General features: G+C 41.8%; 1 protein-coding gene across 2 annotated transcripts in view; it reads right to left on the bottom strand.

The window, feature by feature from the left end:
• SEMA5A (semaphorin 5A) overlaps positions 1-25981 on the bottom strand; it is a 475532-nt gene that overhangs the window by 100629 nt on the left and 348922 nt on the right. The gene's annotated exons all lie outside the window — the stretch shown is intronic.

The raw sequence follows: 25981 nt of genomic DNA, 5'->3' as shown, positions 1-25981 counted from the left end.
AAATCCACCGGACTGTCCTGGAGTCCCAGTAGTGTGGGAGCTGACTTTTCTGACCAGGCAGGGAAGACACAGCGTGACAGGCAACTGCACGCAGGCCAAGTGCACCCCAATCTCACCCCATCTCTCCTCCTCCTCTTGTCTATGTTTTCTTTACAGCTTGCCCTTTGGGAGGCCTTTCTTGGTCTCAACTTCTCTGATTCATCTTTTTTGCACTGTGAACATTGGATTCTGCCTGCCCCAAGCCTCCCTGCTGCAGGTGCCTGGTCCCTGTTGACAGAGGCTGGGTAGACGCGGGGCTTCCAGCAGCACCCAGGGGACGTCCCTGCAGACTCCGCAGACACACAGCTGTGGACATGGAGCCCCTTCAGCTCGCAGTGGGCTGCTCTCCCAGATCCCCTGTGGCATGACCCCCTGCCCTGAGCCCCGCCAGCCTGAAAATCCAGGGAGTGAACCCAGCCCCACAGCAGCACCTCTGCCCTCCATGGCCAGGTACCTGCGGTAATCCTGAAGGTACTGACTGAATAAATCCCACCGTGGTCCCAAATTTCAAAACATCACAAATACCATGTGGCAAACACTGAAAAGGAGGCTAAGATGTTATTATAAAACCAAAAGCAAATTCAAGAACCTTTGGCTTTAAGGCCTTCTATTAGTCAATCAGTCTTGCAAAAGATAGAAAATACTTTGAAAGTCCTTAGAGATTCAGGCTACTATATACATTTAAAGAGAGTGTACATATACAGACATATATTAGCCTGAATATATTAAAATGTATATCTGAAAGATCTCTAATGAATTTTCATTAATTAAGAACTGGCTGAATAATTGTGTATACAGTATTAGCAAACAATTGCTTAATGTCACATTAGCTAGCTAACTGGTTAAATATGTTACTTTTTAAAAAAGCAGACGCTAAAGGATACTATGTGCTGGGAACAGTCTTGGAGGAGTGTCTTGTGTGCCAGAGAGAAAGGGGTGGCCGTCAAGTAGGTCAGCAAATATTTTAGCCAGTCCACAGCTCACGGATATAAAAGTGTAAGAAAAAAATGTATGTCTTTATTCTATAATTCAATTTAATTTTGATGTGGAGATCACAGTTCATAAACTTGTCTTGGGTCTTCCTGCCCAGGGAAGGGCAAAGCGTGAGTAAGCTGACAGGGCACCAAGGCAGTGACAGAAGTGCTGAGGAATGTGACCTCAGCACAGGTGTCTCCGTCACGAGGCCCTGAGAGGAAGTCTCCACAGTGTGCCAGCAGATGGAGGTGTCAGCCTTCCTGCAGGCACATGCACACAGCCGATGGCCATCCTTTGGGACGTGGTGGCAATCTCAATCTCTCCCAGGGGCTATCTCAGAAAAGGCAAGGATCCTGTGAGACCTTCTGTGGGAGATCCTGGGGTGGAGCAGAAGCTTTATAACACTGCAGGGGGTGGGGTGGGCAGCCCAGCAGCCCAGCTCTGCATTTTTGCCAGCCTAGTGTGGCCGGGAAGCACAGGGGACTCCCCTGTGCGGGAGTCTAGCAAAGGCCCCTGCTGTCTATTCTGTTGCTGACCCATCCCTCTGAGAAACCTGCCCAAATCGACAATAATCCAATGTCAATGTGCTCACACACATTGCAGAGTCTTCAGTGATAGTGAAAGGAACCAAGTTTCAAAAGTTCAATTAAAATGGACTCTTCCATAAACTTCACAGAATTATCCAACATTGGTCACAGACTTTGAATGCATATTTCTGCACACCCTACACCCGATTCTCCCGGTGATGGGATCTAGCAAAGCTGCAGGAATTAGCACTTTAGAGAAGTGTGGGTCCCGGGCCTGTGTCTCCCTCCCACGCTGTGGCGTCCCCCACGCTCTGCTGAAGCCCTTTCCCTGGGCGTCTGGCTCAGCACCTGGGGCCCCTCCCTGCATTCTTGCAGCCTCCCCTGCCTGTGCCCCGTCATCGCTCTGATCTCATAGACCCTGTGTCATAGTCCTCCCACCTTCCCAAGAGGGACCCTTGAGGTGGGGGTTCTGTCTTCACAGCTGGGGTCTCACTGTTGAGTGTGGTCCCTAAACCTGCTGCTGAACCCCAGGGAGGGGATGGGGAGCCACAAACTCCACAGGCCTGTGGGACTCTTTGCTGCCCTCACCTTGCCCCACTCCTGTGACCTCTCTTTGGGGACAGCAGCATCTTAACCCCAGTGCTGTGGACCGGGCCCTCCTGTCCTCGCCCAGCCCCCGCCCGCCACCCTCACTCCCGTTTCCTGAGTTTGGAGCACTTTTCCCACCAGGACTTCTCCAGAACACTTGCTTTTCTCTCCCCCATGGAGTCTGGAGTCAGCCTCGGGACACACATCTAAGGATCCCACTCTCCTGCCTCCAACCCTCCTTGTGAGGTCAGGGCAAGGCCTGTGCCACCCAGGGGCCGAGCTGGACCTGGCCCCTGTTGGCCTCGGACTCCGCCCTCACCTGGAATGGGAATGTCACTGTTACTCCTGCTTACTAAAACATGTTGTAGTAATACTTTTCTCATCATGATCTTTAGCTACAGTTATGATATATGTCAGCATGAAGATAAAACAAGAAACACTTATTTCCCTAATAGGGATGGATTTCAACCCAAAGTTTCATGAACTAAATATGAATAAAGAAAATTACTGTAGGCTGGGTGCAGTGGCTCACACCTGTAATCCTAGCACTCTGGGAGTCCGGGGCAGGTAGACTGTCTGAGCTCACAGGTTTGAAACTAGCCTGACACAGAGCGAGACCTCGTCTCCAAAAATAGCTGGGCATTGTGGCAGGTGCCTGTAGTCCCAGCTACGTGGGAGGCTAAGGCAAGAGAATCACTTGAGCCCAAGAATTTGAGGTTGCTGTGAACTGTGATGCCATGGCAATCTACCAAGGGTGACAAAGTGAAACTCTGTCTCAACAAAAGAAAAAAAAAGAAAATTATTGTAATTAGTTTCATCCAATAATACTGACTCTGAAGACTTGCCACAGGAAATAAAGCCACATACGATTTGCTACACATCTGAAATTCAATACTCTCATCAACATCATTCACGAGAAAAAATATATGCCAGGAATACAGAAGACCTTACTCATTCTTTAACTTTCTGAGATCAGCAAAAAATAAAAACATGAAAAATTTGCCACTTCCTACCAGTTGCGAAGCAGAGAGGAGGAGAAAGCCAGGTGGAACCACAGAATTGGTACCCAAGGGCCCGCAGAGTGGACACCACTTAGGAGCTGACGCACACATGTGCCTTTTTGTGGAAATGTCCACTGCTACTTAGGTCACGGACATGCATTTGTAGCTTATCTCATAAACGGAAAAGTCTCATTCTTCATCACGACAGAGGCATGGCTACAGGAGACTTTAAGACTGATCAAAGCTGACAGTGTAGTTGTTCAAAAGACATGAACCATTATAATTACATGAAAATATCATTAAATATTATGCTGAAAAATGTGTGTGTCATCTTAGCAAAACAGCCTGTTTATATCCTAGGGTTGCCAAATTAAATATAGGACGTCCACTTAAATTTGAATTTCAGATAAACCATGAATAATTTTTTAGGATTCAGATGTCCCATTCAATATCGGTCATGGTTTATCTGAAATTCAAATTTAAACGAGTATCTTGTATTGGTATTTGCCAAACCTGACAGCCCCGTTATGTCCCATCTCAGTTGATCATCTCGGCAAGCTAGTGGAGATGTGTCCCGTACTGACTTCCTACTTCACAGAAGAGGCCACTGTGTCTCAGAGAGTAGAACCGACACATGTTTCCCATGAGCTATACTTCCAAAATTTTGTAAGGGCATCAGACATGAAACTACTTTTTGCTCCAGTGTTGGCGAATAAGATAAAACATTATAGCAACAAACTCCAGAGCAAACATTAACTATAAGAAGCCCAACACGGAAGAGGAACATTTTCTTTTTATTCCATGACCTCTTCTAGACATCATAAAACTAACCCAGTTAGGGAGTAAGGTGGAAGTTAGCATTCTGGGCCACTGGAAGTGCCGTCTGCTGCTCATCTGGAGGTCAAGCGGGCACATCACATGGGAAGATGACGGCTCTCCGGGCCACTGCACCTCGCCCCACTCACAGGGCAGACCCCATTTCTCGGGGAAACGGTGATGACCGTCCCTGCTCCCTTACATCGTCTGCTCAAAGAGGGGGATGTGCAAAGACAAATTCAAATAACCACAGATGAGCGGGAGTTGTGCGCACATTTAAACATTAGTATTTCTGGGCATAAGAAAAATGGACTAAGGACCAGGCAGGGCACTGTCACCAGGCCAGCCCTGAACACGGAAAAGAGGAAGACGCTCCAAGGCACAGATCACCAGCTCATGCGTCTAAACGCTCCTTAATATCAGGTTTTTGCTGGTGACTGTTGAAGTCGAGGCAGACCTGGAGTGGTGGTGTGTAGAAAAAGCGGAGGTAAAACTGGAAGACTGCAGTAACAGAGGCCCCTCAACCCCAGCGGTCTGAGCTGTTGAGAAAATGACCAAACTAAAAAGAAAATAAATGAAAATGGTTTAAGAGGTAAAGTTTGCACATAAAACAGTAGTAAATTCAGTTTTCAATGTGACTACTGGGGAAGAAATATTTATGCAATACTTATTCAAAGACTTGGGTGTAACTTAAAAAGGATAAGAAGAAATTCCCTGAAAGAATCCCAGCCACGAGAAATGATCTGTGAAACACGGAGGCTCATTTCACCACCTCTCACCCACAGGGAAGGGTGAGAGGAACTAATGTTCCATGTCCTGGAACAAAGGAGTCACAAAAAGCACTAAGGGAAGAATAACTGAAAAGAAAAAACGTGTTTTTCAGCAGGAAATGTAAAAAAAAAAAAAAAAATAGGGTTTGAATTAAATACTGTTCTTAGAGCAGAATGTGGTAGTGGGTAAAGCTGCCAGGACCGATTCTGAATGCTCTTCATGGGAATAGAGCAACTCGCATACGGGACGGGGAAGAAGCAACAAGGATTGAAATACCCAGGGAACCTCCATGCACCAGTGGGAGCAGGTGGGAGACAAAGGAGGTTATCTAGATCAGTACTGTGCAGTGAACACATATCACCATCCACATCAGTGACCTAAAATGTTTCTACTAGCTACATTTACTAAGAGGGGGGACAAGAAATGGCTAAATTAATTTAACTATATATTCTTAATTAACCCAATAATACGCAATATGTAATATTTCAATGTAGAATTAATATATAATTTTCAATGAGATATTTTGCCTTTTGTCTTTTAAGTCTGAGCATACTTTATACTTTGCCCATTTCTAGCCACATCTCAAGAAGCTGGGAGTCTGGCATTGGACACGTGGGGTTATACTGAGGCATCCCTGTGCTGCCCTGTAAAGCCAGATGCCCAACCCCTCCCCATCCCACAAATCCAAAACAGGAGACAGAGCCAAACCCACAGTATGACAGTATGACAAACTTCACTTTTGTGCGTTTCACATATTGAACTTCACTTTTGTGTGTTTCATATTATTTTCTTTGAATAAAGAGTTGGGTTCCTTCTCTACAAATGTTTAAAAATCCCTTCACTGGGCCAACCCTCTCCTCTTTTAGGTAAGATGATGGAGATTCAACAAGGTAAAATTAACATGCTCACGGCTACACAGCCGGAGAGTGCAGTCAGGAGAATGGAATCTGATCTCTTAACTCCTTACGTGGGCACCTGGCCTTACCTGCTGGCAACCTGCCTACAGGCAGGTGACAGATGCCCTGTGAGACTGAACGCAGTTATTGTCAGATCATTTCAGAATCCATGAAATTATGAAATGATCTGACAATAGATCAATCACAACCATTACCGAATACTCTCTCTGTATTTTGTTTGTTAGTTTTATAGGGCTTTCCATTTGCCTAGAGGTCAGGTTGGTCCCTACTTTTCTTTGGAGTGTAGCTTCTGTATCATTTTGTTAATGGCCCCGACTGACCTCCCAAACAGAAACAGTATGGCCCTGTGGTTTATTTAATCAGGGAGAGCCTGAATAACACACATATTAAAGCCAATGCAAACCAGGGAAGAAAACAACCGTGATATATTCATCCCTAAATTCAGCTAATAAGGAAAGGACAAGTATCCAGCAAGATGTACAAATAAAAATGATAGAAAATATAGACCATCTTTTTTTCCCAATATAAGAAACACCAGTTTTCTTAATCCAACAATGTAAATTCTTGAGGGAGACAAGGAGTGACCCCCTTGGTTGGCGATCTCTAAATGCAAACCATCTAAATGCAAACCCATTATATTTCTACATTAAACTTTTGACCAGTCAGAGGACATTATGAACATTAGGGTTCAAAGTGACCTAGAATAATATTTAGAATTTTACAGTTGAGGAAAGGAAGGGTCCAGTTCCTAAGGTCAGACTATTGGGACAGAATTTAGATTCTTTTTATAGGGATCAAGTGCTGGTTTTTGAATTCTGGAAGGCATTTTTGTTTTGAAAATATAAAATGTGTGATATGCAGTCTCTATAATAGAGTCTCAGGAGTCCGCGAGGTATAACTGATGAGCTGCTAAACAGGCAGGTAAATGAATAAACTGGTACATTAAGTAGCAGTTGTTACTCAAGATGAAGGTAGAACTGTGTTTCCAGACATGTGCTTGTTTTATCGCATCCTTCACTATACAAAAAATGAAGGTTTACGAGGTATCCAGCCCAGATCAGATGTGACTAGTCTCCCAGGCTCCAGGCTCCTGTTACTATGAACTCATGAAGCAAACAAGAATAAGCTGATGGAAAAACTCTTCTATTTCAGTTGCATTCTGGAGGACAAAAAGTGGACATTTAAGGTCACAAAAAAATTGCTTAAACAATAAAATTGACCATAAAAATAAAACCATTATATCGTTATGTCTATACATAATGTGAACTCTAATAATTCAATGATTAGTGACTGAACATTGACCATATTTTTGGTTTTCAGGAAAAATATCTGATATATTCTAATTGTTAATGCTTAAGTGGCTAACCTGGATTGAACGGTTTGAACAAAATTCTATTTTGCATCTTGACAGTAACAGTCAATTTAAATGAGTCCAAGTTTAACAATCACTCTTTTGGTAGGCGAATATGCTATCGGGGTATCCATATGGTTCATGTACAATTTAATCGCACATGAACTTTATGATACCCTGTATTATAGAGACGGTTATGAGTGCAATTGTATCTATCCAAAAGTCCTGGCCCTTGGCACCACAGCCTTTAAAGTGTTAATTAAGGTGAAATAAGGTCTTCAGTGTGGGTCCTTACCCAATATAAGTGGTGTTCTTCTAAGAAGAGCTTAGGATACAAACACACAGGCACAGAGGAAGGGCAAAGTGAAAACACAGACGGCACCACCTGCAAGCCAAGGAGAGGGGTTCCAGGAGGAACCAAACATCCGACATTGCCACACTGCCCTTGGACTTCCAGCCTTTAGGGCTATGAAAAATAAATTTTCATTGTCTAAGCTATCGTATCTGTGGCACTTTGTTATGGAAGCCCTAGCAAAGTAGTATAAGATCTCTATATCAAAAGCAGGAAATATAAATAATACATTTTGTCATCTAGATAATTTTTTTAGAGCAATTTCACAACTCAACCTCAAAGTATTTTTCTACTTTTATCTAAGATATACAACGGTGTTATACGTCGTATGTTAAATTTGATTTTGTTTTTACCCTGTAAGATCATAAGACTCCTACTACTGTCTGTTCTTTTCGAAAACTCCAATTTATTTCATTCAACCACCTATACATACAATTCCTATCTAGAAACGTTTCATGCAGGACACAGGATAGGTAACATTTCGCTACGTTGAAGCATTTTGATAAAACTTAAATTATAATATCGTGTGAATGATGCTTCTGTTTATGACTTTTTGGGTAATGCCTCTGAGATATTTGGGGAAAAATCAAAGCGAATGAAGTGAGCGCTCCAGGAGGAAGTGTCAAGTATCTGAGGAAAAGTCCTCTGATTCTAATGACTTTACTCTTGGAGAATTTCTAGAATTTCAGTACCATCAATACTTCAAAAAAGTATACAAATGAATATTTGTCAAGAAAAATGGGAAACAAGGAGGAGAGGACAGACAGAGAAGGGGAAAGAAACACCGTGCCCCAGAATAACATTTACTATTGTGATGACAGGCTTCTGCAAATGATTACAACTTGAATACCAAAAATAATAATAATTCCTGGCTGCCACTGTGTCTCATATGGCTAGTGGCCAGGCCCTGATAGGCCTGAGAACGCTGAGCAATGTAGAATGACTCAGAGAAATTAATTTGTCTTACGAACAGCATCGAAAAACAGTTCCATATAACACCGGATCAAAACATATTTCCTCTGAGGTGCAATAAAAAGTTTAACAGGTGAAGTTGCAACATATTTGATGGGTATAAATATTTTTGTTTTGTATAAAAACAACCAAAGTAGATACCAACAAAGAAACATGAAACAGGTGAGGAAAGTGCGATGTAAAAGCAAAGGAGTTGTTGCAAAGCAGAGGGCAGCGAACGCTCTCCCTCCCGGATTTCCTTCTCCTTTTATTACTTCTTCAGCTTTCACCATGTGTTAAGGGAATGTTCATGGGCTGAATCCAGTACCAAAATTAAACCTGTGAAAGAGGCCTCCCTGACAACGTGACAAAGCTGGAGATACATGTGGACGCCCAGGCCACTCACCTGGGACGCTAAATTACTTTATTTCCAATTGCGCATTTGGTTCTATCTGATTCTCTGCTGCTTTATCAGAGAGGCATTTCTACTGTGTGTCTCATTGATTGAGAGTTCCTGCAGAGTAAAAGAAAAGCTTTTGTGTTTGCATCTGTTACTGTTCCAGGCATCATCCATGAGGTAATGATGAAATATCTGCTTGTGTTCACTGGGCAGCGCGTCGCCATAGCAACAGATCATTATATAAAGTTCATCAATTCAGATGGTCGTTATCCCAAAGCAGCAGACAGCTAATATGTTACCAAGTTCTTTCTCTTAACTTGTAAATGAGCAAATTAATTAAATTAGTCTTGGCATTGGGAGCTCAGTGTTACATTTATATCACAAAAGGGGAATTCAAAGAAGAAAACAGGTCTTGCTGGCTAGTGGATAATGGAAAAGGAAATTTTAATTAACTCGGTTATCAGATTCAACTAATGGCTTATTTTCTCCCAAAAGGAATAGTCAGTTTAATCTTTCCTAGTTGTAAATTAAATGCAACATTCTTTAACAACAAAATATTATTTTAAACCATAGATCCTGTGTCCCGCCCTCAGCATGTAAGTTCCAGAGAGTTCCAGGCTATATGGATATAGGCAGTCTTGGTCTCTCTGATCTCAGTGGCTTCCAGAGCAGAGCTGGGTACTCAGCAGGTGCTCAGACAGAGCACATGGCTCAATGTGTGTATCCTGGGGCCCAACAGCCCAAGTTAGACCCCAGCTGGAACACTTAGGGGCTATGTGGCCAGAGCAGGTTACTCACATCTCAGCGTCTCCAGCTCCCTGGTGTCCAGCTCCCAGGTTGAGCCACTGTGGGGTTCTCTGTGTGTCTGCTTGGACACTGGCCGGCACTCAGACCTCATTGCAGAAGAATTTGGTATTTTTATTTTCTTGCTACTGTTTAGCTTGTAGATGATAAATCCCACCCAAGTTTTGTCTAAGCCTCCACTAGCAGTTGCCTGCACATAGCCAGGAGAGGAAAGGATATGTCTTTTGTGGTGGCTTAGATGGCCTCGCTGAATAAAACCTCAAAGGCCCCTTTCAGTGCTCTAAATCGTAAGCCCGAGCTTATGGGACAGTTACCGCTGGAGTTTCCTGTGAATTAAAACCATATTACATTTAAAACAAGAGTGCAATTAATAGAGTCCTCTGGGTATCCTTTCTAAACTCTCATCTAACCCACAGCTTAAATATAACTCCAATCATTCTGTTAAGGAAGCAATTCAAGTTTCTAAAAGGAAATTACTTGCCTTAGATTTATTATATCTAAATTACAAAACAACCACCCAGTTGGTAACGTTGGCAGCCCTTCTCTGACAGTCACCAGGCAGGAGTCCAGAGTCTAAATTACCTGCTCACCCCCAGTGGTGAAATTATATTGTGTCTGGTCCCATTAGTTGTCAATTGAGATGGTTGAGAAAAATCTATGCTAAGCACTTTTGTACTTTTGAAACATTAATTCAAAAGAAAAAAAGAGTGCTTTCTACCTCAATGGAATAAGAAAAGTATTTTGTCAGTTTTCTGAGTTGTGATATGCTACCTATTATGATAGTACCTGATGTTTCAAACTGTTTGGTAGCTTGAGTGTCTATGAGCTTTATTTAGATGAGATGATTACCCATTTCTATGGCTTTAAAGACACTCTGAGGTCTCCATGCCCGATTCAAACCTTCTCACTGCCTTCAAAGAAAGATTTCCAACCATCATACCTATCAACACAGTGTATTCAAAATGGAACCCAATGTCTCCCCTTTGGACCAAATCCATCCATGTACCTGAAATCCTGAGTTCCTGTGTTAGGAGGAAACATTCCATATAACACTCCTACCTTTCAGCTTCACCTCCTGTCTCTCTACCTAAAACTCCAGCTAATTAAATGTCTCACCCTTTTTAGACACCCTGGGCCCTTCTATACTGAGGTATTCTGCACATCCTGTGCCTCTCCCACCAGGAATCCGCCCTCTGATTCCTAATTTCTAAGAGCCAGCTCCCAGGCCTCCGCCCTGGGCCCCTCTGACCTCCCAAGTCTGGCTCATGGAGGGCTCAGCTTCCTGCCATGAAGGTGGTACACTGAGCAAACCGCAGGATGAACATTCCCTTTCTCATCTGATGTGAGCTTTGCGTGGTGCTACATGTGAACGTCACCCTCATCCTGACTTTTATTTTCTCAGAAAAAAGCAGGACGTGGATCAGGTTTATTGAATAAATACACAGAGATTTCAGGATTCTAAAGGCTTGCCTCGGAAGTCAATCTTTAAGCGCAGGGTTGAAATTTACCTTTCAGTTTTCTGGGTTATCACTAAGGAATGGCGGAATAATCACATGAAAACTCCCATCACTTTTTTTGACCATTTGAGGTGTCCAGAGCACACAGGTCACCCCTAAATGTCTATTCCCCCCTGACTGCCCACTGCTGCCCTAGAGGTGAGAAGCTGAATGAGGTGGGCTGGGGGTGGGGGTCTGAGAAGGGAGATAAGGCTGGGGGAGCCCTGGGCACAGCAGAGGGCTTCACCCTCTGTGACTGGGGGCCACTCGGGGGCAGGCCTGGGATGGACTGTGCAGGTCCAGCACCTGAGATGGGGATTCAGGAGGTCTGCCGTGCATCTGGGGACCAACATCATTAACAAGATTCTATGCAGGTCAAGAATGATCCTTTGACAACAATCATGGGCTGTCAGTTTTAGTCCACATCACCAAGGTACCAATGTTGAGGTCAGAGATGGACGAGCTTTGCGTCCTTGTGGCTGTTACTTAACTTCCTAAAGCCCTTAGGCAAATGATGTAGAGCTTGGGTCACAGGAGCACTTTCTGAGCTTCATCGCCATTGCCAAGCTGGTGAGGAGGAGGAGGAGGACGCTACGCACGTTGGATGTTCTTCTTCCCAAATATCAACATTCAAGGCCTCCTACAAAAGCCAGCGAGCAGGGGTGTGGTGGGCAGAGGCAAGGTCTTGCAGGACTGAACATTCATCTCCTCTTCCAGTTCAATTAAAAACTTTATGTGGTAGATAATACAATTTTTGTTCAACAGATGCAAAAACTAAGACCCAGGATTATCTGACGCCCCCCGGCTTACAAGAAGTAGAAGAAATATTTGACTCAAATATGTCCAGAACGAGAGCTCCTATGTTCCCCCACACCAGGTTGCTTCATCTTTTTCTAATGACTTCCTATGTATTGATCTCATCCCTGTAATGAGCTCCTAGTGCGTTAGCTGTCATCTGAAGAGTGACATCTAACACAGACTTGGTTCATTCCTTAATGACTTCACAGGCCTCAGTCCCCTCTGCCAAAACTGTAAACTCCAGGAAGTTAAGACCGAGAGTTTCCATTATGAAAGAGGGAAAATTCCTAGAGATATAAAGTTGAGTCTGAAGTCTACCGTTCATAAGACCACACTGTACGCTTGAAATTTGCTAAGGGGAAGCTTGCAACCATGAAGGCTGTGGTCAGGTGTCCAGTCAGACAGCAGGAGACAGAGAGCCAAGGGGATGAAAGGCCAGAGACTAGAGATGGCAGAGGAGTGAGTGGGCACCAACCACAGGGAACCAGGCAGTCAGACCTCTGTTTCTTGATTTGGGGATGTGTCCTAGGACACAGGATGAAGCTCAGATACTGGGGCAAAGATTTGATCCCAGAATCAACAGAGAAGATGTTAAAGGCTGGGCTGCTGAATCTGGGTGAGAGGCTGGAGCTGAGTTGGCAGAGAAGAGCCCTTGTGTCCCCTGGCTGCTCTGTGCTTACAGCCTGGAAGGCCCCAGAGTTCTCAGTTACGACCCCAGCTGTGAGAGTTAGAAGGTCCCCAGGACAAGTTGTAGGTGAGTTTCCACAGCTCAGCAATTCCATAAAACCCAAGACAAGTGGCTTACATCCAATCTCTGCAGAGAAAAATGAATGCTGCTCAGAGATATTAACAAAAGCCAACATTGCACTAACAATTTGATTTCTAATTAAAGGAAAAAGTAGAGTTTAAGTCAAAGAGCAGCAGCTTGTTGGGAAGACTGCCTTGTAAGACAACTTGCCAAGGACAAGTCAAAGTCTTTGTGGTTCAAACCATTGTTTTGTTTTGCTTTTCACTTTGAACTAGTGTTGTTTTGCTAAGGGCAAGGTCAGATTTTTAAAATAAATCAAATGATCTTATCACTGAAGGCTTAAATGAAGACCCTTCCCTGAAAATCTTAGACATAGATCACTTTTGACACCAAAGATGAGATTTTTCTTTTTTTCAAAATCCTACAAGAGTGTTTCAGTATTCAGATTACTGGGTTTTTATCATTGTCACAACTACATGAAAATGGAAGCCTATGAAAAGGTTGAGACTGCTCTGAGGGTGTGAAAACCAACTTCCACTGGGTGTAACTACCAGCCACTTGGAAGGACTTTTACTAATTGCAGACAACTTGAGTTGCACATGAGAATGACACTTAGCACATCCTTTTTGGTTAAAAAGAAATCTTCAGTTATTTCAGCAAATATTCTCAGCTTTCTCTCAACTCAATTTTAATTCCTCAAATAGAGATATTATATATTTAACCAGATTAATTACACTAAGTTGAAACATAGGAGCTTGAATAAAAATAGGTGACAAGAACTGGTCTACTGAACATCGTTTTAATTTCAAATTGTTAAAACTTTCAAACATGGTTAAGCTCTTATAGTCTTCAAAATCCAAAAAGTGGTGGTAAGTACTCTGTTGATCACAAAGTTAATTAATTTGCATTGAATTTTCTTAAGTGGGAAAACAAAAACCAAATGTTCCTTCTTTTACTGTATGTGGTTAGCTGAAATAATGATGCTGACAGTGGTGAGGGCGGAAAGGCGTGGGGGCCAATGACTTGCTGGTTTTCATCAACTCATTCATTCAGAGTTATTTAGCACTCGTTCAGGCCAGATACCATAAAACAGGCAAAGTCCAGTGTCGTCACAATCATTTTTCTTTTGGCTAACAATGCCCCTAAAGTCAAGAATAACTGGCTACATAATTATAATTTCAGGTCTTTTCGATAACTTTAGAAGTATCTTTAGTATTTTTAGGATGCTATAAAAACATCATAGATGGGGTGGCTTATAAAAAGAATAGACATTTATTTCTCACTGTCTAAGGCTTGGGTAGTCCACGATCAAGGTGCCAGTAGATTTGGTGTGTGTTCAGGGCCTATCCCTCACAGACAGTGCCTTCTGTGTCCTTACATGGTGGCAGGGGCCAGGGCTTCCTCTTGGTCCCTTTTATAGTCCCATTCAGGGGGACTCTACCCTCATGGCCTAATCATTTCTTTCTCCAAATGCCCTCCCATTAGGTATTGATTTCAGCTTACAGATTTGGAGGGGTCACAATCACTTAGAACATAGCAAAGGGCTGGTTAGGTCTGGCTGCCTTAAGTCTTCATGAACAAATGTCACGTCCTCAGCTTCTCCCAGGAAATATTGACCTCGCGGGGGTAAGTCATACAGCATCAAGCAGCATTTGCCTCTGAGGACACAGCTCAACACATCATTCCATTCACAGCCTCGTCACTAAGAACCTCCACAGAATCTTCTGGTAGAGACAAATCTGACTAAAAACCATAAAATGCCATTCTTAGGAATCTTTTATTTGGCCATCTCTGTGTCTCAAAAGGGAAGAGGGATGAAAATGTAACATCATTAAAAAGAAGAGAGGAACAGAAACCTATTTATGTTTTTTTTCCTTATACAAACAAATTAAAAGAAATTCTGATGTTGACATTTTTACAAGTGACAAATACCATTTTCTTCACATCCAGGCTGGGTTTGTTGCTATCCTTGGCACTGTCAATAACTACGCCACTGTCACGCTGTTTACCCAAATCACAGCTTGCTGCAGACGTCCTGGTGGAAGGGCATGGCCTAGGTGCTAATTTGCCAGGAAGGTTTGGGGGGAGTTGGCTTCTGCTAATGTGTTGCAGGTGGGAACTGCAATGTCGACAGCCCCCTCCCTTCTGCTCCTTAATGCTCTCTTATCCCAGACCTGCCAAAGCTCTTCCTTTCTTCCTTCTACTCTTTAAGGGATCCTTCTACCTTTATCTCTCCTAGGAAGGATTTTTTGAGAAGAGGTGTTAGGGTGTCTTTTCTCCCAGTCACTGCTGTGTGACACTCCTGGAGGAGAGTCCGTTGATAACGCCGTCATCAATGCTATTCCATCAGACACTGGAGAATGCACTTGCTTCTTCCCTGTCCCTCCGAGAGCACGGCTGTCAGCTTTAGAATTTAATTACATAGAGGTCAAGGCCAAATGTGCTTAGTAATAGCTAGTCATTATTGCCAGGCAGGGGCTATATATATAAGTTAACAAGGATGACAGGATGTGCTTAGATCAAAAATAAAAGCAGCAGACATTCAAAGTGAAGGCATAAAAAATCCTACAGGTAATTTGGCTGCAGCGATTAGGTGCAGGTCCACTTTGTGCCAAGGAACAGCGCCCAGGGCTCCTTACTGCTTCAGAAAGCCCTGGCTACCGTGTCCTATGCCTTAGACCAGGCGTCCTCAAACTTTTTAAACAGGGGGCTAATTCACTGTCCCTCAGACCATTGGAGGGCCAGACTATAGTTTAAAAAAACAAAAAAACCTATGAACAAATTCCTATGCACACCGCACATATCTTATTTTGAAGTAAAAAACAAAACGGGAACAAATACAATCACACCGCTTCATGTGGCCCGTGGGCCGCACTTTGAGGACACCTGCCTTAGACTAAATCCTTATTGAAAGATGATTATAGAAACTGCGCAGATGTTTCATGGGGCGAGAGACAGCAGCTCTGGGGTGATCTGACAGCAGAATCAGAGAGCTCTCCTCTCAAGCAAAAAAGTCAATTTACTAGCACACAATACCAGAATCAGATTATTTCAGATTTTCTGGTTCTGAGAATTTTGTTTTCTGATTTCACAGCTGAGAGAACGAGTGTGGTGAGCCAGGTGACAGCAACTTCCCAGATTATTCTAATGGCCACCAGCAAGTGGAGCCCTAAAATTCTCTTCCTTTTATTCCCAAAGGAATCAAAAACTATGTGTTCATGGAGGGTCACATCAACCCCAAGCAGTGGCTAGTTTTTCTTCTAGGCATCCTTAATTCCCTGCAGTGGTCCTGGAATAACGAACGGGGTATCCGAGAGGCACGTGGGGGAGAGACGCAGACGCTTGCTGCCCACAGAGCGTGAGTTTATGCCTCCAGCCAGGAAACCGACACACATCTGGGTCGTAGAAAGAACAGACAGGAGGCAACCAGAGGATATAAGCAGAGATGGAGAGGTGGGGACTTTATTTCTTCCTCTGCTTTTATTTACTGGGTAAATCACTCATTAAATGCAATAAAATATATGGCATTCTCCTCTTCTACATTCAAGAATTTTTTTTCTATACAGGTATTTGCTTATGGAGGACTACAGAAATGGAAAAGTTTTCACTGGCCACAAGCACAACAGCCCGGCCTGCACAACCAGACAGAGAGCAAGTAATTAATGTGATTACTTCTGCAGTGCAAACCAGAGGGACTGGTTTTTCCTTTCATAAAACAGTGCTAACAATTGCGTAGAGGCTGTTTGTCCTAAGGAGAAACATGTATTTAATTTTAAACTTTCAAAATTAAACCTATTTAGAGGTTTGGGGGAAGGGGATGGTTGTGTCTGTAGGGTGGGGACATCCAAGGATCCTTCTGAGGTGAGTGGATTTCTGAGACAGTCTCCGGAGTCCCATCCTCTGTGTTATGCTCTGCGCAGCCCTGTTGGGACTGGACAGACCTGTAATGTCACAGCGTGACACTCCTGTGATTAGGTTACGTCATATGGCAACAGTGAAGGGATTCTGCAGATATTAGATTGATCACAAAGAAGTTGACTTTGACTTAATCAAGAGCTGGGTGATCCTGCATGGACCTGACTTAACTGGGTAAAAGCCCCTAAATGTGGGCCTGGGCCTTGGTGGATACCTGAACAGATTCATCAGGTTGATTCATCACTAGTCAGGCCTTCGGAGGAGGCAGCAGCCCTGGCTGACATCTTGACTGTAGCCTGGTGATACCATGAGCAGAGGACTCAGTTGAGCAGGCCTGACTTATGGAGACTGTGAGATAATTAATGTAGGCTGCTTTAAATTGCTAATGTTACACAACAATGTATTATATAAAACTAACACATCTTCTGAATGTCCTATTTAACCACTTGTTGAACTGTGTGTGAAGCCCAAGGTCTTGCTCCTGTTGAGTAAAGGGGCCCCTGTCTTAGAGTAGGTAAGCCAGGGCCATTCCCACAGTGGACAGGGTCAGAAGAGGGCCCCTGGCCTGAGAGTGGTCATTCTGTCAGCTGGGTAGCAGGCCTGGACATGACCTAGCCTGGAGTGCTCTGCACATCCGAGGGAACGGTGACCCCGCAGACAGGCCAGACCTCTTTCTGGGAAAGTGGATGAGGAATGCAGACATGGGTGACCACTGGCGGGGCAACGGAAACATGTATCTCTCAAACATATCCCATTGCCTGAGGCGACCCATGGACCTCCTCACCACCAAAGGAAACCAACTCACATTAAACCAAATATCAGGTACTGACAGTCAGGAAGATCTTGCTGACCGGTGTGATTGGACTGTCCCAGAAATGACAGGACTGATCCTGTAAACAGACTTGGAGAGAAGGAACAGCAATGACGGCAGCTGATTGACTGGGGTAACCGTGTTTTAACCTCCCTAATCCAGCCGAACAGTCACTGGGAAACAAGAGTGCCAGGGAAGCTGCAGCTGCTCGTGTCTCCGTGGAACCTGGTTAGTTACGCCACGGATCTGAGTTCAGGGTGCAGGAGACACAAGATGAAGGCAGAGAACAAGATCAAGATGAGTCCTTTAAATGGGGACGTAGTTTCCGATGCTCTTATAACTGGAGCTGGAACACGAGGTGGTAGGAAATAATGGCACGGACCAACTTGCCTGAGGCCCTGGTGTGCAGGTGCGCTGTGTTCCTGACCCCTCAGGCCTGAAATCTGCAGGGCCTCATTCATTCTGGGGGAGATATACTTGTGTTTTCCTGAAGTGTGCATTTTCCAAAGCTGGTGCCTTGACTTGGCCTTCAAGGTTGATGCGTCAATCCTTGTTGGTAACTATAGGACTGCCGACAGATACTGTTGCTTTACAAGGCTCAGCTTCATGGTCCTGCCTAGGTGGGCACCCCGGGGCACGGAGCTCTCCAGGAGACACAGGCCTGGGCCTTTTGCTGGCCTTCTCGGTCTCACACTATGAATGCTTGTGTGGGTTTGATTTCAAACCCAACCCAAGCACCCTATTAGAACAGTAAAAATGAGTATGAGAAGATTGAGTAAGGCCACTCAGGGCCAAACGTCACATCTCACCATCTAGCAGATGAGATGGGTTAGGCTTTAAGCACTTAGCTTTTATATATTAATCACTGTAATTTTCAGTTCCAGCTCCAGTATCCATAAACAGTCTAGGGGAACTCATAATAAATTTGAGTAGACATGAGGGCGAATCAGATAAATCGGAACTTGGAGCCGGACTCATTCAAAACTAACAAAATTGATAGTCTTCTAGTGACAGAACTTCGATTTATTGCTTAAAAGATAATTTTCTTTTTTTTTTGGTTGATAAATGCTAATTATAAATAAAATGGAAAAATAATATCAGAACCATATTACTGAAGTTGAAACACTGGTAGAATCTCTTCCCTTGAATTTTTGTTTAAGAAATACTCTCATCTGATTCCTTAGAACAGTTAGCACTTTCAGTTGTATTCAATTTGCACACTCAGATCTTATCTTAGTAACCCCAAGTGGGGGAAAATAACTGGATAAGATCTGCTTTGAGACATGTCAGCATTTTGTATGAAGAGAAATCATTAATAAGTGTTTGCAAACACTATAATTCATCACAGCAAAGATATGGATGGGTACAGAGGAGCCATTTAACTGGATGTCCCCATTACCTATGGTGACCCACGCTCTTAAGATCAACTAGAAAAATCCTTTTATCTTAACACTTATGGATTCATTATTAAACTAGCAGTAAAATAGATTGTCTCCTGACTGAATTATCCAGGATAAAAGTATCTGCTAAAAATTCTTAAGCACATGCCTAAATCACGTGGTCTGGCAACTGGCGTTCTAGGTTAGATGTGCCTCGCAAAGCTTCCATGTGGAGACTGGGGTGAGAGTTCCTCTGCTGAGATTTAGACTTAGCAAAACAAGAAAACCTGGGGCACTGTATTACATTTATTAAAACCCTGGAGTTATGACATCATCCTCTCACACAGACACAGTCATACTAACTACATTTTTGTGTGAGCAAGAGGACAGCAGGTTTGGGAACAATTGTGCTTAACCTCCAATGAGTGCCATTAAACCTAATGGGGTTATTTGAAAAATTAGTATCAGGCAGCGTCCATATGAACAAAGGTAAAGTTAAACCACTTTATTTTATTACATTTCTTTACTCTATTTATTTATTTATTTGTCCACAGACCATAATATTTGCTGCCTAGGGCACTCTCAATCAATACTAACCACGTGAAATGAGAAAGAGGAAGGTTGACTGCCTGATGTGGGTCCCAAACAAAGCAAGGCACAGCGGGAGCCAGAGACTAAGGACAGAGGAAAATCAGCTGCGCTATCAAGCCTTCGAACCCTCTAGAATGTGCTAGAATATGTACTAATTCAGAGCTTACCACTTCATATGATTTTGTGGTTTGGAAGCTAGGCATAAGCTACTAACATTATTCAGAAAACATGGTAAAAAACAAAATACATGAAAATATAAGGACCAGTGCTCCTATAATTAATCAAACAAAAACATTAGTTGACTTTATAGTGTTTTAGCACCCATTAAACTGTTTTCAACAGTAGACTTTCTCACATTAATTAGGCGTGAGATAAATGAACACTGAAGAACCAGTTTTGTTATTGAGTTCAGGGTGCAGGAGAGGGCCTGGCTACACTTTTTATCCAGATGTAAGGCCAGATGCAAAGGGGAGCCATTGTCACAGGTATATTGGCATCTTGGGGCTGTTGTGATGAAACACCACATTCTGGAGGACTCCGGGATGTGGGGAGTCTGGAATCAGGGGCCAGTAGGCCTGAGGTCTTGGGACTCTGTGTCATCCTGCCGTGTGATGGGGGAGGCATTCCTTGGGTTTCTTTGCTTTCAGCTGCATCACTCCAGTCTCTGGCTTCACTGCCATAAGGCTTTCTCCCTGAGGATCCCTCTTTTTATAGGGACACCCCCCATACTGGGCGAGGGTTCCCCCTGTGAAGGAACTACTCTCATTTAATTACATCTTCAAAAACCCTATTTCCTAGTAAGGTCATATTCTGAGGCCTTGAAAGGTTAGGAACTTGAACTTATTTTTTTGTAATGGACACAGTTTAACCCTTAGTACCACATAACTGGGTTTTTCCTACATTTCTATTATTTGTTGCAATTATTCTATTTTAATAAACTGAAAATCTATTACATTTCATCTAATAAATCCTCAAATTATATAATGTTCCCTTTTAGACTATGGAAATTCCTTAAATAAATTAGCACATATAAAGAAGCCAAATTTATGGTTGGATTTGCAATTTCTAGTCAAAAGAACAGAGTTTGGAGTATAAAAAAATTAATACAAGAACTTTTTGTACGTTAATACTTGTTTGTGACATTTAGGTAGCTGTAAATTGCTTATACACAGTGAGGGAGATAATTCCAAGGAATGATGGGAACAGTAAATCTGTTGATTAATTTTTAGCAGCAGAAAGGATCTCCTGGGAGAATCTGAAGTCTTAACAGATGTTGGTCAAAAAGAATTCCAAGCTCTGCCCTTTGTTCAGCCTCGTCTTTCTTTCCAAAGGGACCTGAAAGGCTTAACAATGGGTTTTGCTGGGAGGAAAAATTCACAGGGAGACGAGAAAGTCAGGAATGGGATTTTAGCATTTGTTGAGCTAGTTGTCAATTGTCACTTTCACAGAAGAAATTTTTAGAATAAATAGAATGTTGTTTGTCTTTCTAGGAGTTCATTCTGAAGTCATATTGACTTTTAGAATTTTAATAATGATTACTAGCAAGTAACAATAAAACATCCATATTCTATATTTAAAATATATTTGGGCCAGGCATATATATATGCATGTACATACATACATATATATAATTAAATTAATATATGTGTGTATACATATTAAATATATATATATAATTTATTACAGAGATGGGGTATCACTCTGTTTCTCAGACTGGAGGGCAATGGTTTGATCATACCCCACCTTTGCTTTGAGCTCTAAGACTTAAGCAACCTCCCACCTCAGCCTGCTGAGAGCTGGAACTGTGGGCACATACCACCAAGCACAGCTATGGTTTTAATGATTTTTATAAAGAAGGTATCTTGGTATGTTGACAAGGCTGGTCTTGAACTCCTGGCCTCATGTGATCCTACCAACTCTGCCTTCCAAAATGGTAGAAACTACAGGCATGATCCACAATGACTGGCTCAACTATATTTTACACCCAGATAACAGTGCACATCTGAGTCCGTAGGATCCCTGCCCACCTGCTGGCCGCACCTACCTTCTAGACTTTGAATATGACTGAAAGAGCCTTGATAATGACATCTATGATGCCTACTTACTTTTGTGTAATTGAGGATCTTACAGCAAAAGATTATTGGCAGTATAGAAAGAAACTGTACCCAAAATGTTCCCATTTCTATTCCTATTGCTACCCTCCAATTCATTCTCCAGGAATTACAGACAGTAATCTTTGGAAACATACATTACTTCCTGTAACTTCCTTTATTTACAGAATTTTCTATTATTATTATTATTATTATTATGCTTGGACTAAAATCCTCATTTCTTAACATGACTATGGCATATATTATCTATCCCTGCCCATATCTATAGCCCTGAAACTCTATAGGTTTGTGTGAATTCCAGCCATTATTGGATTTCTTACTGTGGCAGCCTAGGTTATGAAGCGTAAAGCAAGGATGAAGTGCTGATACGTCCTGGGGGTAAAATCCCAGGGCTGAGGGAGGGAGGGAAAGGGGAGACAGAGCAGAAGAGGATGGGAAATAATGCTCTGTGATTTATTACCCCACTATGCTCTGTCGTACCCCAGAGCCTTGCTTACAGTCATGTCCCAAGGTGACACCCGGCTGCTTCTTCATCAGATATTAAAGTGCAGCCTTAGAGCATCACCCATACTCCTTCTGAGATTTCTTCTCTTTCCTCAAGTTTTTGTTCTGATTTTCTTATTTGGTAAAAATTCCAGGTTTATTTTTGTTTCCAAAGTAAGAATCTCACAGGTGCTAAATTTTTATCATACCTTTATTTTTTAATCAAATTATTTATATTTGAGAGAGAGTACCTCCCTATATTGCCTGGGCTGCAGTGCAGTGGTTGCTAATGGCCAGATGACTGCTCTGCAGACTTGAACACTGGAGGGTCACTTGACTCAGCCTCCCCAGGGCTGCCACGTTCCTTTGTCAAGAAAGATTAGCCTAGAATAAAATTCTTCTATCACATTTAATATTTCCTTCAATTTTAATATATATTGTTCTACTTGAAACTAGTATTGAATGTTCTTCTGTTTTGTTTAGTTTTCTTTTCTTTTCTTTTCTTTCTTTCTTTCTTTCTCAAATTGTCTCCATCATTTGTTTGGAGGAATTTAGTCACTAATTAGTCTCATTTCATGTTTGGTGTCCTCTTGCTTGAGATTTTTATATTGGGGGAATGTCTGCCTGTTTTCTTTATTCATGGGTGACTATACATATTCTTCTTCTCAATCAATGTTAATGGCTTGAATTCCCCACTGAAGAAACAGATTGGTTGATTGGATAAGAAAACACACGTCATCTATTTGCTGTCTGCAAGAAACACACCTAGCCTCAAAGGACAAATTAAAACTCAGAGTTCTCAGAACTTTCCAGTCCATGCTTCACAGATATATGCAGCTCCATAGTATCTGGGAGCCACCTGATTTATTTTTCCCAATTTGTAGGTACTTTTCTTCCCAAGTTCATAAATAATTCTTTCTTTACCCCTGAAATTTAAAACCTTAACCTGAATATAAATAGAGTTTATTCCTCCTGAATCAATATTACTCAAATGTAGTATGCTTTGAAATTTGCAGACCCAATTCTTTCTTTATTTCATAGGAATTTTCTTCAATCGTGTCTTAAGGAACAGTTTTTTACCTCTATATGTGGGGTTTATTGGCTCAAAGTCACAGATCATTCTCATGTTCCATTATCTTTGTGGGATTTTTCATATCTAAAATCTTTTCCTTTTATTTCTACATTTGTCATTGTAAACATTGCAAACATTTACTCTATTACTTATTTAATCATTTCTGTTCCCATAAAGTTTCTAATTTAATTAGTACTTTTGAATGGAGATTTGTTCTGATTTTCTATTTATTCCCAAATCTCTGTGAACTTCCTTTTCATCTCATTTTTTTCTACCCTTTCAACTGTAGGTACTGACATTACTCATGTTCTCTTTATTTTAAGCAAAGTATAATAACTTTGTGGCAAATCTTCTTTCTGATATTTATCCGATTGTATTTGTTTTTATACAGAATGAAGAAATAGGACAGGATATAGGAAAGGGGGCTCAGCTCAGGCTCTCTCTTTATTGAAGATCCCACATCTCCTCTATGTTCTGAGACTTGTATAAATATTTTCTTCCAGAGTAAAATCCACCTTGGAGGTAGGGGAAGAGATTGGTGCAGAGGTGATAAATATGGTACAAGCTCCCTGTCAGTTCAGTGAACTGAAAACTTATAAACCAATCTGTGAACTTTGTCTCCATCTATTATCTGCCCTGATCTTTCTATATGAATTTCTCAAGTTCAAAATGAAAAACAATGATTCAAACATGTATGTGTGTACATGTGTGTGAACCCTCTTTCTTTATGTTTCTTTAAATAAAACAAAAGGTTTTATTGAAATCTTGGTGAACCATTCTCTAACTGAAAAAATTATTTTAAAAATATAATACAGAAAGTCACAAGAAAAGATAGCATTCTTTAAAAAAAAATCTTGGTTGAGACATAATTTGCATACCATGAAATTCATGCACTGATTTTTTTTTTTTTTTAGTATATTCTGAATTGTGCAACTATCTCCATGATATAAGGTTTGAAGACTTTAAGGTTATGTACAATTTAAGGTTAGGATAAGACACGTTACTATTGAGGTAAAGTGAAAATAAAACATATCTCAGCCTAGAGGGAAAGTAGAACCATGAAACCGACCGGTACTTTCAAGGAGGGGACATCAAATTTGAACACCTTGGCCTTGGGCAGGATCCAGAGCAACAGCCACCCATAAAGACCACACAGAGTACATGGGACACAAAGAAATATCTGGAAAAGAACCAGGAGACACGGTGTTCCAAAGTCAAGCAAGGAAGGGATTAGCGGAATACACAACTCTCAATATGACTTTAATTTTCTCTTCAAAGAAAAATCAGCAGCTCTTTGGATATGAGGCTCAATCATAAACGTTCTGAAGGAGAGTTTAAGTACCACTTGTCATTTAGGGTTCTGCTCTGAGAAGACCTTAGAAAATATAACTTACAAAATATCAGCATAGTCATGGCCCAGATACTGTGCTTAGTCCTGGCTGACTTTCCAAACGGAGAGATGCAGGGAGCAACATGAAAGCAAACCCAGAATGCACCTGGGAAAAGCTGCTGCTGACTCATCTTGGGGGAGGAGCAGCAGGGAAACAGGTGGACAGAAAGGTGCAGAGTGAATTGCCCTAGCAAGGGGGTTTATTTCACTTTGATTCTTAGATAATACCCACAAATTAATTAAACCAACTTTTCAACTGAAATTTGGCAGGTTTTCTCCTATTTATGTTTGTTTATTCAAATGAAATCAAAATGGGAGAAAAAACACATAGCACGAAACCTGCATTCCCAGAGCTAAGATGCCAGACTGACTCTATTCACCACAGCAAACACTGTCGCTTCACACTCATTCGTTACGGGTGTAAATACAGCATGTCCTCACTTGACATCGTCCACTTTGAAACTGTGATTTTAAGTGAAACAATGTAGATCAAAGCCAATGTTTTTCTTCTTATCAATATTATTAGGAAATGGCTTTGAAGGAAATGACATTATTCTAAGGACCTGCTCTACATTGTCTGGATTAAAGTTGAAGTTTCCAAAAACCTACAGTCAACGTTAAGTGAGGACTTAGTGCACTTTCTCAATCCCTTGGGTGCTTCTTAATTCCTGGATAAAGCACAGCACTGATATTTTGATATTAATATTTGATACTTTTTTTTTTGCTATTTTGATTTTTGATATTAAAACTGATACTGATAAGGAGATGGATGTTCCTGGTTTGCCATGATGTCACTCTACTGGGGAAAGATAGAGTGACATCTCCAAAAAAGAGACCAGATAAACATCAGGCTTCTGAATTTGAAAAGTCAGAACGCTAACCCTTAACATTCTTACTTGTCAGACGTTCAGCTTTTACTAGGTTTAGTTAAGACAGAGTGTCATTTGGGGGTATTTTTTCTAGTATTCAACTCCTTGGAAATAAAGAAGATTATATAGTAGATCATTAAAAACATGATATTCCTTAAGACTAAATACTATTTGGAATGACAATTTTCAAAAGAAGATATAACTTCCAAATATATTGAACAGTAAGAGTTAAATGAAAAGATAGTTGAGACACGAAATTTATAATTTTCAGAGTGATGTATTTAGAATTATCCTGCTAGTCTAAACAAGCTTAAAAACCAGCATTAAGCAGAATTTCTAAGGGCTTGTCCTGAATCACCACAGACGATTTGGAGCAGGGATTTTTTTCAGAACTCAGGGTAACTACAATTATTCCTGCTGGAACGTGCCTATATCCACTGCAAAGCAAACTCCTCCTCCACTGGAGTTTAACAAACAACCCAATTAACCAGCATTGGGAACTATGGAAAAGTTTTATGCACAGCATATTCACCCATAATCCTGACCTGTGATTCAAATTAGTAATATCTGATGCACATCATGACTCAGTTGGTAAATGAGTAGTAGATTAAAATAAAAGCAAAAAGGCAGGTCTGTGGAACAATAAATTGAAACTCTGTAAGATTCATTTGCCAAATGACATATAGTGTGTCACTATCGAAATCAGATCTGCAAACCTGGAGACAGCATCAGGCAGCCTCCAGACCCTGCAGCTGGTAAGGCCTGAGCTAGTTAGTGAAGAGGGCAGGTGTGAGGAAGTGGTGGGCCAGGCATGAAACCACTCAAA

This window comes from Nycticebus coucang, chromosome 1 (genome assembly GCF_027406575.1).
Source record: "Nycticebus coucang isolate mNycCou1 chromosome 1, mNycCou1.pri, whole genome shotgun sequence".
Classification (NCBI taxonomy): Eukaryota; Metazoa; Chordata; class Mammalia; order Primates; family Lorisidae; genus Nycticebus; species Nycticebus coucang.
This window is presented reverse-complemented; position numbering and strand designations above follow the sequence as displayed.